Source organism: Macaca mulatta, chromosome 19, assembly GCF_049350105.2.
Source record: "Macaca mulatta isolate MMU2019108-1 chromosome 19, T2T-MMU8v2.0, whole genome shotgun sequence".
NCBI lineage: Eukaryota > Metazoa > Chordata > Mammalia > Primates > Cercopithecidae > Macaca > Macaca mulatta.
Window position 1 is genome coordinate 7,172,708 of NC_133424.1, and position 11,221 is coordinate 7,183,928.

The window sequence follows — 11,221 nt, forward strand, 5'->3', positions numbered from 1 at the left end:
CTGAGAGCCACAGAAAATGACAGGATGAACTGCCTGCAGAGAGGAGCTACCCAGTCCAGGGCATCCTCTGAGCTATTCTGTCACTCAATAAAGCTCCTGTTCACCTTGCTCACCCTCCACTTGTGCACATACCTCATTCTTCTTGGGCACAGGACAAGAATTCAGGAACTGCTAAACAGCAGGGCTGAAAGAGCTATAAAACCCACAGGGCTGAAACATGCCCCTTGCCATGCTGTGGGTAAAGAGAAGGAGAGAAGAGCTGTGGCCCTTCAGGGACCTAGGAGCTCCCTGAGCCAGGACTGTGACTCCCTCTCTGGGGCCTGGTGGTTCCTGGAGTCTCCCAGCTTCTGAGTGCCATTGCATTCCCTGGTGGCAGCTGTGGAAGCTGCTTGTGGTGCACCTAGTCTGGCTGCAGCCTCTCAGAGAGCCAGGGTCCCTGCCAGCACCTGGAGCTGCCTGCCCTGCTACAGCAGCTGGTGTGCCTGGCTGCATGCAGTGGCCAAACCTCATGCTTGCTTGCTCACACATCCCTCACCCCTCCATACCTGGCTCACCCTTGGCAAGTATGAGATCCAGCCTAGTAGTGTGAGCTGAGTACAGCCTGCCAGGCCAAGTGGGTGGACTGAGCCCAGTGGGCCCAAGCAAAACTCAGGCAAAGGTGCCACCAGCCACAGAGGTTTCCAACCAGTAATCAACACCCCAAGGATCCTACAATATTTTTGAGGGCTCGTCCAGGATCTGCAGAATGGTGAGTGAAAGGGTGAGTAAAAGTGGATCTGCTCTTTCTATCCCTTTCTCAGAGTCCTTAAACTCAACAATAGCTAAAATGGAAGAAAAATACCAGGCCTCTATTAATAGTTAAAATTGACTAGCACAGCTGCTGGACTTAAGACATGGATGATAGGCTTGCTGGGGAGGACACTGTCGATCCCTCATCATCCTCAACTGTTGAAAAAGTTGGGTTTGTTTCAATCCCGTTTCCTTTCATGAGGTCTACCTGTTACATGAGACCAGAAGGAGGTCCTGGGGCAACTGAGGGTATCTGGCTGAGGCTATGCCTCAGTGTTATCCAAAGGCCCTGGACTAACTCCTGCAACTCAAGTCCCTAAGCATCCATTAGGGTGTTGGCACTAGGACCTCCAGTCTCCAATCTATCTTTCTTTCATGGTTGTCAAGGTTCTCATATCTTCTTCTTCTTCTTTTTTTTTTTTTTTTTTTTTTTTTTTTGAGACGAAGTCTCTCTGTGTCGCCCAGGCTGGAGTGCAGTGGCATGATCTTGACCCCTGATCTCAGGTGATCCATCCACCTTGACCTCCCAAAGTGCTGAGATTACAGGCATGAGCCACTGCACCCAGCTCCTATCTCTTCTTTATATACAGTGTTTGTGTGTGTGTGTGTGTGTGTGTGTGTGTGTTTGAGACAGAGTCTCACTCTGTCACCCAGGCTGGAGTGCAGTGGTGTGTTCTCATCTCACTGCAACCTCTGCCTCCAAAGTAGTTCGGATTTCAGGCATGCACCACCATGCCTGGCTAATTTTTGTATTTTAGTGGAGATGGGGTTTCACCATGTTGGCCAGGCTTGACTTGAACACCTGACCTCAGGTCATCCACCGGCCTCGGCCTCCCAAAGTGCTGGGATTACAGGCATGAGCCATTGCATCCAGTCTACAATGTTAAATATTAAGAATGTTGTTGCAAAACAGAGATATTACCGGGTAGAATGAGCATTTGGCTTAGACAACAAAAGTATAAAATGGAAGGTTAAGAGTAGCACAGATGAGCAAAGTGTGCCTTGGTGTCTGTACATAAATTTGTGACAAAAATGTTATTGTCATTGCCTTGGTTGCCACCTTAGTGCCAGGCACCTTGAGGCACAGAACAGAAGCATGGCCTCAGGAAGGAAACTTTTCTGTAAACACAAGGGCAAATAAATGGTCCAAGGTCCCATAAATGCAGGCCTTCTTTGCCTTGCAGGGTAATCTGGACCTTTGCCAACATTGTAGGATTGATTCAACTGTCCTAATGGCCTTCTCAGGAAAAGCTGCAAGGGGTAATCCCAGGGAAATAGGGAAACATACCCCAGAGATACCTCCAGCAGGGGAATCAACTCCTTCAACTCCTCCCTATCCAGGTTCTGTCTCAAGCTTGCCCCAGCATAGGAATCCTTGTTTTAGGCAGGTCCCAGTCTCAACTGCCCAGAAACAGATGCCTGGTGAATATGGTCTCATTGAGGTTCAGGTCTCCTTTTCTCTATAGAACTTAAGGCAAATTTAAGGGGAAATGTTGGAAGGTTTCAGATGGCCCTCACAGGTATATAGAGGGTTTCCAGAACTTAACCCAAGTATTTGAGCTCTCCTGGAAGGAGGTCATGTTACTCTTGTTTTTGTTTTTGTTTGAGATGGGGTCTCACTCTGTCGCCCAGGCTGTAGTGCAGTGGCACTCTCTTGGCTCACTGCATCCTCTGCCTCCTGGGTTCAAGTGATTCTCCTGTCGCAGCCTCCCGAGTAGCTGGGACTACAGGCATGCGCTACCACACTGGCTAATTTTTATATCTTTAGTAGAGATGGGGTTTTACCATATTGGCCAGGCTGGTCTCAAACTCTTGACCTCAAGTGATCTGCCCACCTTGGTCTCCCATAGTGCTGAGATTACAGGCATGAGCGGCACCCAGCTTCATGTTACTTTTGAATCAAACCCTGACCACCACTGAAAAGCAGGCCACCCTGCAAGTGGCAGAGAATTTGGGGGATGAGCTTTATATCTTATATAGGGCCAGGGAAGGGGATGAGACTCATCTGATTGGAAGAATAGCAGTACCACTGAAGAACACTAAATGAGACCTCAATGATGAGATAAAAGAATGGGGCTGGTCGTGGTGGCTCACACCTGTAATCCCAAAACTTTGGGAGGTCCAGGCAGGTGGATCATGAGGTGAGAAGATCGAGGCCATCCTGCCCAACATGGTGAAACACCATCTCTACTAAAATACAAAAAAAAAATTAGCCAGGCGTGGTGGTGCTTGCCTATAATCCCAGCTACTCGGGAGGCTGAGGCAGGGGAATCACTTGAACCTGGGAGGCGGAGGTTGCAGTGAGCCAAGCTCGTGCCACTGCACTGCAGCCTGGTGACAGAGCAAGACTCCGTCTCAAAAAAAGAAAACAAACAAACAAACAAGAATGGAAGAGGAGGCCAGGCACGGTGGCTCGCACCTGTAATCCCAGCACTTTGGGAGGCTGAGGTGGGCAGATCACAAGGTCAGGAGTTCGAGACCAGCCTGACCAACATGGTGAAACCTCATGTCTACTAAAAATACAAAAATAAATTAGCTGGGTGTGGTGGCATGTGCCTGTAATCCAAGCTACTCAGGAGGCTGAGGCAGGAGAATCACTTGAACCTGGGAGGTGGAGGTTGCAGTGAGCCGAGATCATGCCACTGCACTCCAGCCTCAGCAACAGAGTGAGACACCATCTCAAAAAAAAAAAAAAAGGGGGATAGAAGAGGAAACACTTTCAGGTGTGCATACCAGAGGGCATACGAAGGACTAGGACTAAGCCTCTCAATTACACCAAGCTATCCATGGTAGACCAGGGACTAGGTGTGAGTCCCGTTGCCTTCCTGGAAATGCTAAGAGAGGCCTTGGTAAAACACAACTATGTCCTGATTGAGGAGACGGACAGCTGATCCTAGAGGATGAGTTTATCTCACAGTCAGGCCCTGATGTCAGGAGGGAGCTTCAGAAACAAGCTGTGGGACCAGATGGTACTTTGGAGGGCCTCCTGGGAGTGGTCACCTTAGACTTTGCAGTGGGAACTTGGAGGAAGTCCAGAAAAGAGAGAGGAGATACAGGAAAAAAAAGGCAAAAGCTCTAATACCTGCCCTGCAGCTTCACAGACTCCATAGTCCCTGAGATGCATCTGTTGTCTGCTGCAAATATAGCAGGCCAGGCCACTTCAGGAGGGACTGTCTGGGCAGTGCAAGAAGGTCACCTCAACCCTGTCTGGTTTGCAATGGGGATCACTGGTGGGGAACAGCCTGTCCTTGGAGATACAGGTTGCTGGGTCCAGGACCAGACTCCCAAATAGTCCAGCAGGACTGGTGGATTCTAGGGCTCCTCTCCCAAGCTCTGATGGTTCAGACCACTATTACCATCCAGGATCCCTGGGTGATTCTGGAAGTCGAAGGGAGGAAGGTAGACTGCCCTTCTGGACTCTGGAGCAGGCCTTTCAGTTCTCCTCCCGAACCTTTCAGTTCCTCTCTTAGCACGAACATAAGCAGCATCTCAGGTCTTCTTCCTCCACCACACCAGGAGTCATCATAGTCTTGTGACTACAGGGAGCTTTTCTATGTGTGGGGTTACTTTTTTTTTCCTTTAGGGAGTATATTAGTTCTTTTCACACTGCTGATAAAGACATACCCTAGACTGGGAAGAAAAATAGGTTTAACGGACTCACAGTTCCACATGGTTGGGGAGGCCTCACGATCATGGCGGAAGGAGAAAGGCACTTCTTACATGGTGGCAGCGAGAGAGAACGAGGAAGAAGTGAAAGTGGAAACACCTTATAAAACCATCAGATCTCATGAGACTTATTCACTACCACAAGAACAGGATGGGGGAAACCACGCCATGATTCAATGACCTCCCACCGGGTCTCTCCCACAACGTGTGGGAATTATAAGAGTACAATTCAAGATGACATTTGGATGGGGACACAGAGCCGAACCATATCAGGGAGGCACCTGATTAGGCCAGGTCCCCAATTCCCGGGACTCCCTTTCTCTCCCTTGTTTGAGAAGGACCTGGCCCCACAGCTTCACCTGCTTGTGATAAGGAGGCAGTAGAGGACCAGCCTCCTTCAGTTGCTATCTGCAATTTGATGAGGGCCATGTGGGACTAATTTAATGGGTCCATAGACCCATCTGAGGCACCTTTTTGTCCCATGCTTCAGTTTAAAGTCCTGAAATGGGACGTTAGACCTGAGGCAGCGGGACTTGATGACAGTGGGACTTGAGAGGCACAGCCCAGGTGAGCATGATAATTCCTGCCAATTAGGCCCTCCTGCTTCATGGATGGAAGCATAGATAAGGTCTAGGGAACCCAAAAGTTACCAACAGTACAAGGATAGGGTGGTATGTAGGTAAGTGCAAATATTCCTACCCACCATGCCTTCCTGCTGCATGGGTGAAGGTCTCACTTGCATCTATGAGTGGCACCTGCAAAGGTCACTGGGACTCGGGGATATAAGGTTGAAAAAAGGAAAAGAGATGTCTTTTCTTTTTTAAATCTCCATCACGAACCCCAGGTATTCGTTGGAAGGACAGGAACAAAGAGATGTCCTTTCCCCTCTTTCCAGATGGGTAACCAACCAATCATTTTCAGCCTGCACTCCTCTCAAGTGCATTCTAAATTACTGGAACTGAGCTGGTTGCAGCCGCTCATACATGTAATCCCAGCAGTTTGGGAGGTCGAGGTGGGTGGATGACTTGAGGCCAAGATTTTGAGACCAGCCTGGCCAACATGGCAAAACCCCATCTCTACTGAAAATACAAAAAAAATTAGCCGGGCATGGTGGCACACGTGCCTGTAATCCCAGCTACTTGGGAGGCTGAGGCAGGAGAATCACTTGAACCCAGGAGGCAGAGGTTGCAGTGAGCTGAGACTGTGCCACAGTACTCCAGCCTGGGTGACAGAGCGTGACTGTGTCAAAAAATAAAATTAAATTAAAATTTAAAAAAATCACTGGAACTCCTTTGACCCTTAGACTCTGGAGAAAAAAACATTTTTCCTTTATTCCTCCTCTGTCCTGTCTTCACAGATGGGTAATCACACCTCTGTACCACAGGATACTCTCCTGGGATCCATCCCCCAAACTGGGAAGAGTTCAATTTCCCCAAGTCTTAAACTGCTTGGCAATTTCTTGAGGAGGGACAACTCTTTGGCTGCTCCCCTTCACAGGACTCCAGGGTCAATAGGGCTCCATGGCTCAGGGGAATGGAACCCAGAACCCTAACATGCTGGCAAAAGGGTAAGAGTTCTTACCAGTTGGACTTCTGGCTTCTCTCTGTGCAAACTGGTTGCAGGAATGACAAAAATCACTGTATTGTCTGCCCCTCCATGAGTTCAAACATCAGAAGTATTGGCCATTTGGCATGGCTAAGCTCAGGTAGTAACATATTTTAAAGCACTTCTTTTTTTTTTTTTTTTTTTTTTTGAGACAGAGTCTTGCTCTGTTGGCCAGGCTGGAGTACAGTGGTGCAATCTCAGGTCACTGCAACCTCCATCTCCCCCGGGCTTCATCAATCCTCCTGTCTCAGCCTCCTGAGTAACTGGGATTACAGGCGTGTGCCAACGTGCCCGGCTAATTTTTGTAGTTTTTAGTAGAGACAAGGTTTCACCATGTTGGCCAGGCTGGTCTTGAACTTTTGACCTCAGATGATCCATCTGCTTTGGTCTCCCAAAGTGCTGGGATTAGAAGCGAGAGCCTCTGCTCCCAGCCAGGACTTCTTAAAAAGGAAGTGCTATGGTTGGCCGGGCGCAGTGGCTTGCCCCTCTAATCCCAGCACTTTGGGAGGCCGAGGTGGGTGGATCACAGGTCAGGAGATCGAGACCATCCTGGCTAACATAGTGAAACCCCGTCTCTACTAAAAATACAAAATAATTAGCCGGGCATGGTGGCAGGCACCTGTAGTCCCAGCTACTCAGGAGGCTGAGGCAGGAGAATGCCATGAACCTGTGAGGCAGAGCTTGCAGTGAGCCAAGATCACGCCACTGCACTCCAGCCTGGGTGAGACTCCATCTCAAAAAAAAAAAAAAAAAGGAAGTGTAATGGTTAAAAGTCAGCTTAATTAAAGATGGAGGATATCCAAACTATAGGTATATTTAAAAGGCCTTTATGTCATTTATTTTTGTAGATTTTTTTTTTTCCTGGAAAAAGGTGTCTTCTTCTCAATCAACTGAACTATTTTTCTCCATTTTTGTCTTGCTATTCTTAATGTACACATGAGAGGTTCCAGGATGACTTCTGGTGGCCTGAGACTCCTTGGGAAAAACACAGGAGGCTCCACTGACCCATTTTGGGAAAAACCTGTTTTCCTCATGGCACTTCAGGGATTAGGGGTAGATGGATCCCTCTCAAAATCTATTTTTGTCGTCCAGCTATGCCTACTTATTAGGCCTTAGAAACTGCAAGTTTTCCTAGCCCTGATTCTTGAAGGGCTCCACCCCCAGGCCAGTAATCCAATTAAGAAACTGGCACAAGAGGCTGGGTGCGGTGGCTCACACCTGTAATCCAAGCACTTTGGGAGGCCAAGGTGGGTGGATCACCTGAGGCCGGGAGTTCAAGACCAGGCTGGCAACATGGCGAAACCCCATCTCTACTAAAAATACAAAAATTACCTAGGCGAGTTGGTGGGCACCTGTAATCCCAGCTACTTGGGAGGCAGAGGCAGGAAAATCACGTGAACTTAGGAGGCAAAGGTTGCAGTGAGCCAGGGTCATGCCAGTACACTCCAGCTTGGGCAACAGAGTGAGACTCTGTCTAAAAAAAAAAGAAGAAAAAAAAAAGAAAAATCTTACAACTACTACTGGATCTCCTTCTGTCTATCTGTGTAGTTATATATGTGTTACATGTGTGATGTTTATATAAAAGAGCTCTAATTGATTAGCTTAAGGAAAAATAAGCACTTAGGGCAAATATTCTTGAAGAAAAATAGAAACAATAATGCCTTTTAGTTCTCATACTTTAATCTTAAAGAAATAAAAACAGTCTTAAAGATTATTGATAAAATAAAAATGTCTTCAAAATGTAGACATGTGGTCCAAATTATGCAGGTCAAATATTAGGTTTGCTAAATGCTTTGAAGTCATAAACTGCTTTTTTGGCTTTTGAAAACTGTTCGACTTGCCTGCTTTACAGTTTGGTAAGGACTAGGTACATATGGAGTTAATCATGTCCATAGATGTGCTGGAAATATTCAGATCTTATCAGCACCTAGGACATAATTAAAATAACTTACCAGGTTTTCTTTCTTTTTTTTTTTTTTTTTTTTTTACCAAAAGTAAGAATTGCTAAGAGTTACCATTATAACATGTAATTGAGACTGCTGAAAATAGATTTACATGCAAGATGTGTAAGAAAAGTAAAATGTGTCTTTAGTAAAAGAATATAAGAAGGCATGGGAATGTGAATTTTTGCCAAGTTTAGAGATTTAAAGGATTGTTTTAAATTAGATAAGATAAAGCTAAGGGTTTAAACAAGTTATAGAAGGTTTGTAAAAATTAATCTTGTAAAAGGAATTCTGTGTGTAAACATATTGACTATTTTTTTTTTTTTTTTTTTTTGAGATGAAGTCTCACTCTGTCACCCAGGCTGGAGTGCAGTGGCATGATCTTGGCTCACTGCAACCTCCACCTCGCAGGTTCAAGCAATTCTCCTGCCTCAGCCTCCCTAGTAGCTGAGATTACAGGTGCATGCTACCACGCCTGGCTAATTTTTGTAAATTTAGTAGAGACTGGGTTTTGCCATGTTGTCCAGGCTGGTCTTGAACTCCTGACCTCAAGTGACCTGCCCACCTCAGCTCTCCAAACTGCTGGGATTACAGGCGTGAACTACCATGCCCAGCCCACATTGACTAAATTCAAAAGGGTATTATTTGGTTTTCCTGTAAGTTGAACATTGGAATGGAAGCACAATCTGCTATTCTTAGGGCACTGATCTATTTCATAATAAGTGTTATAAGCCTTTAATATGTTTGATAGGCTTCCTGAAATCAAATTTCAACTTCAAAATTGTCTTTTCTAACCTCTAAGTTTTGGATGCTACAGAGGATCCCTGAAGTGTCCAGGGAAGAAGTAGACAGGGTGATTTGATATGTTTAGCTACATAGGATTGTCAAAATAAGGTGGTGGTTGATCTCCTGCGGGTTACATTTTAATGAATAATGTTAATGTGTGTTCCAAAATTGTATGGGATTTCTAGAGTTCTGATGTCTAAGGATGTGTTATGAATCATAATTAAGTTTATTGTGTTCGGTTATTGTAGACCACAGCGGTTACCAAATTTCTTTGTCAATCATGATTTTGACTGTGACTCTCCTAGGACATTTTGACATTCATAGACAATTGTTGTCTTGTTTTGATCTTCTTCAAAGGATGGATTATAGACCTCGAGTGCAGGTTTCTACTGGCTTTGGAGATTGTGAACAGGAGTTGACTGGGTGAACTGAACTAACGGAAGACCAAAGTATTCTGAGTTTTTGCTTGGAACATTGCTGATCCTTTGTTTTGTTTTTCAGAATCAAGGAAACTTTTCTTTCAAGCTATTTGTAACCTTTGACAATTGTGGGAGAGAACCCATCAGTGATCTCTGACTGCAGCTCAGAAGAAACTAAAGGGACGGACTGTCAAACTCCAAATGGTCATGCAAATGGAGCCTCAGACGATGGCTCCCTTTTACTGCAGACCCTTAGGTAGGCCCCTGAGGGAAAATCTGACTGCCATTTTTCCAAAAACAATGCCCCCTGTCAGCATGAAGCAGTTAAGAACGGTCATCATCGGCCAGGCTTGGTGGCTCACACCTGTAATCCTAGCACTTTGGGAGGCTGAGGCGGGTGGATCACAAGGTCAGGAGTTCAAAACCAGCTTGGCCAGTATGGTGAAACCCTATCTCTACCAAAAATACAAAAATTAACTGGGCGTGGTGGCATGCACCTGTAGTCCCAGCTACTCGGGAGGCTGAGGCAGGAGAATCGCTTGAACTCAGGAGGCGGAGGTTGCAGTGAGCCGAGATCACGCCACTGCACTCCAGCCTGGCCAACAAGAGTGAAACTCCATCTCAGAAAAAAAAAAAAAAAAAAAGAATAGTCATCATCCCTACCCTAATGACCATTAGATGTACCTCTTCAGAGGGGAGATTGATGGCTGTGTCAGGGTCAAGTGGGAGCCCCGCCCCTTCTGAGTTGGGGTGAGAGCTTTCCAGGTGCTGCTGTAGCTGCCCAAACCACAGCTGCAGACCCGAGCCTCCTACTCCACAGAGTAGGCAGGAGTCCCACACACCCCCAGTGCAACTGCAGCCACCGAAACCGAGGCTGTGGACCCAGGCATCCCCGCACTTTTGGGGTCCTGGGAGGGCCTCCCTGCCTTTGCAGGCTTGGAAATGCCTGCTCCCACTGCCTGGCTTCTCCGTGCTGTCCATTCCAGTCTCAGAGCAAAGTTGGGGACAAGCCCAGGCACTGTCACAGCCCAGCTGGGTGTGCACATGCTTGGGGCAGTGGCAACACTCCATCCCCTGCTGCCTCAGCTCCTTCTGGACTTCGGGTGCTGATGAGCATAGGAGGGAAGCTGAGGGAGGGGTTGAGAGCAGCTCGGTGCTGGCCTACAGATGCCCCTTGGCACCTATAGCATTGGCACCATGAACAGCAGCAGGAGGCAGACAGGTTCCTGGGTGGGAGGGGGAGGATCCTCAGTGAGGTCCCACCTTCAAGCCAAGGAGGTCTTGAAGCTCACACCTGCAATCCCAGCACTTTTGGAGGCTGAGGCAGGTAGATTATCTGAGGTCAGGAGTTCGAGATCAGCCTGGCCAACATGGTGAAACCCCGTCTATACTAAAAATACAAAAATTAGTCGGGCGTGGTGGCACACACCTGTAATCCCAGCTACTCGGGAGGCTGAGGCAGGAGAATTGCTTGAGCCTGGGAGACGCGGGTTGCAGTGAGCCGAGATCACACCACTGTACTCCAGTCTGGCTGACAGAGCAAGACTCTGTCTCAAAAAAAAAAAAAAAAAAAGAAAGAAAAGAAAAAGAAAAAGATAAAGATAAAGAAAATAGGCTGGTGGATGCCAGGGGCAGGGGAGGGTGCTGGAGAGTGAGTGTTTCATGGGGACAGTTTCATGCTGGGAAGATGAGAAAGTTCTGGAGATGGATGAAAAAGTCAGATGCTATACATTCTCACTTACAAGTGGTATCTAAATAACGTGTACACATGGGCATAGAGTGTGGAATGATAGACACTGGGTGGGCTGGAGGTGGAAGGAGAGAAAGTGATGAAAAATTGTTTAACAGATACAAAGTATATTATTCAGGTGATGGATACACGAAAAGCCAAGACCACCATCATACAATATACGCATGTAACAAGCTGCACTTGTACCCCTTCAATTTTTTAGATTTTTTTTTTTTTTTTTTTTTTTTTTGAGGTAGCCTGATCTTGGCTCACTGCAAGCTCTG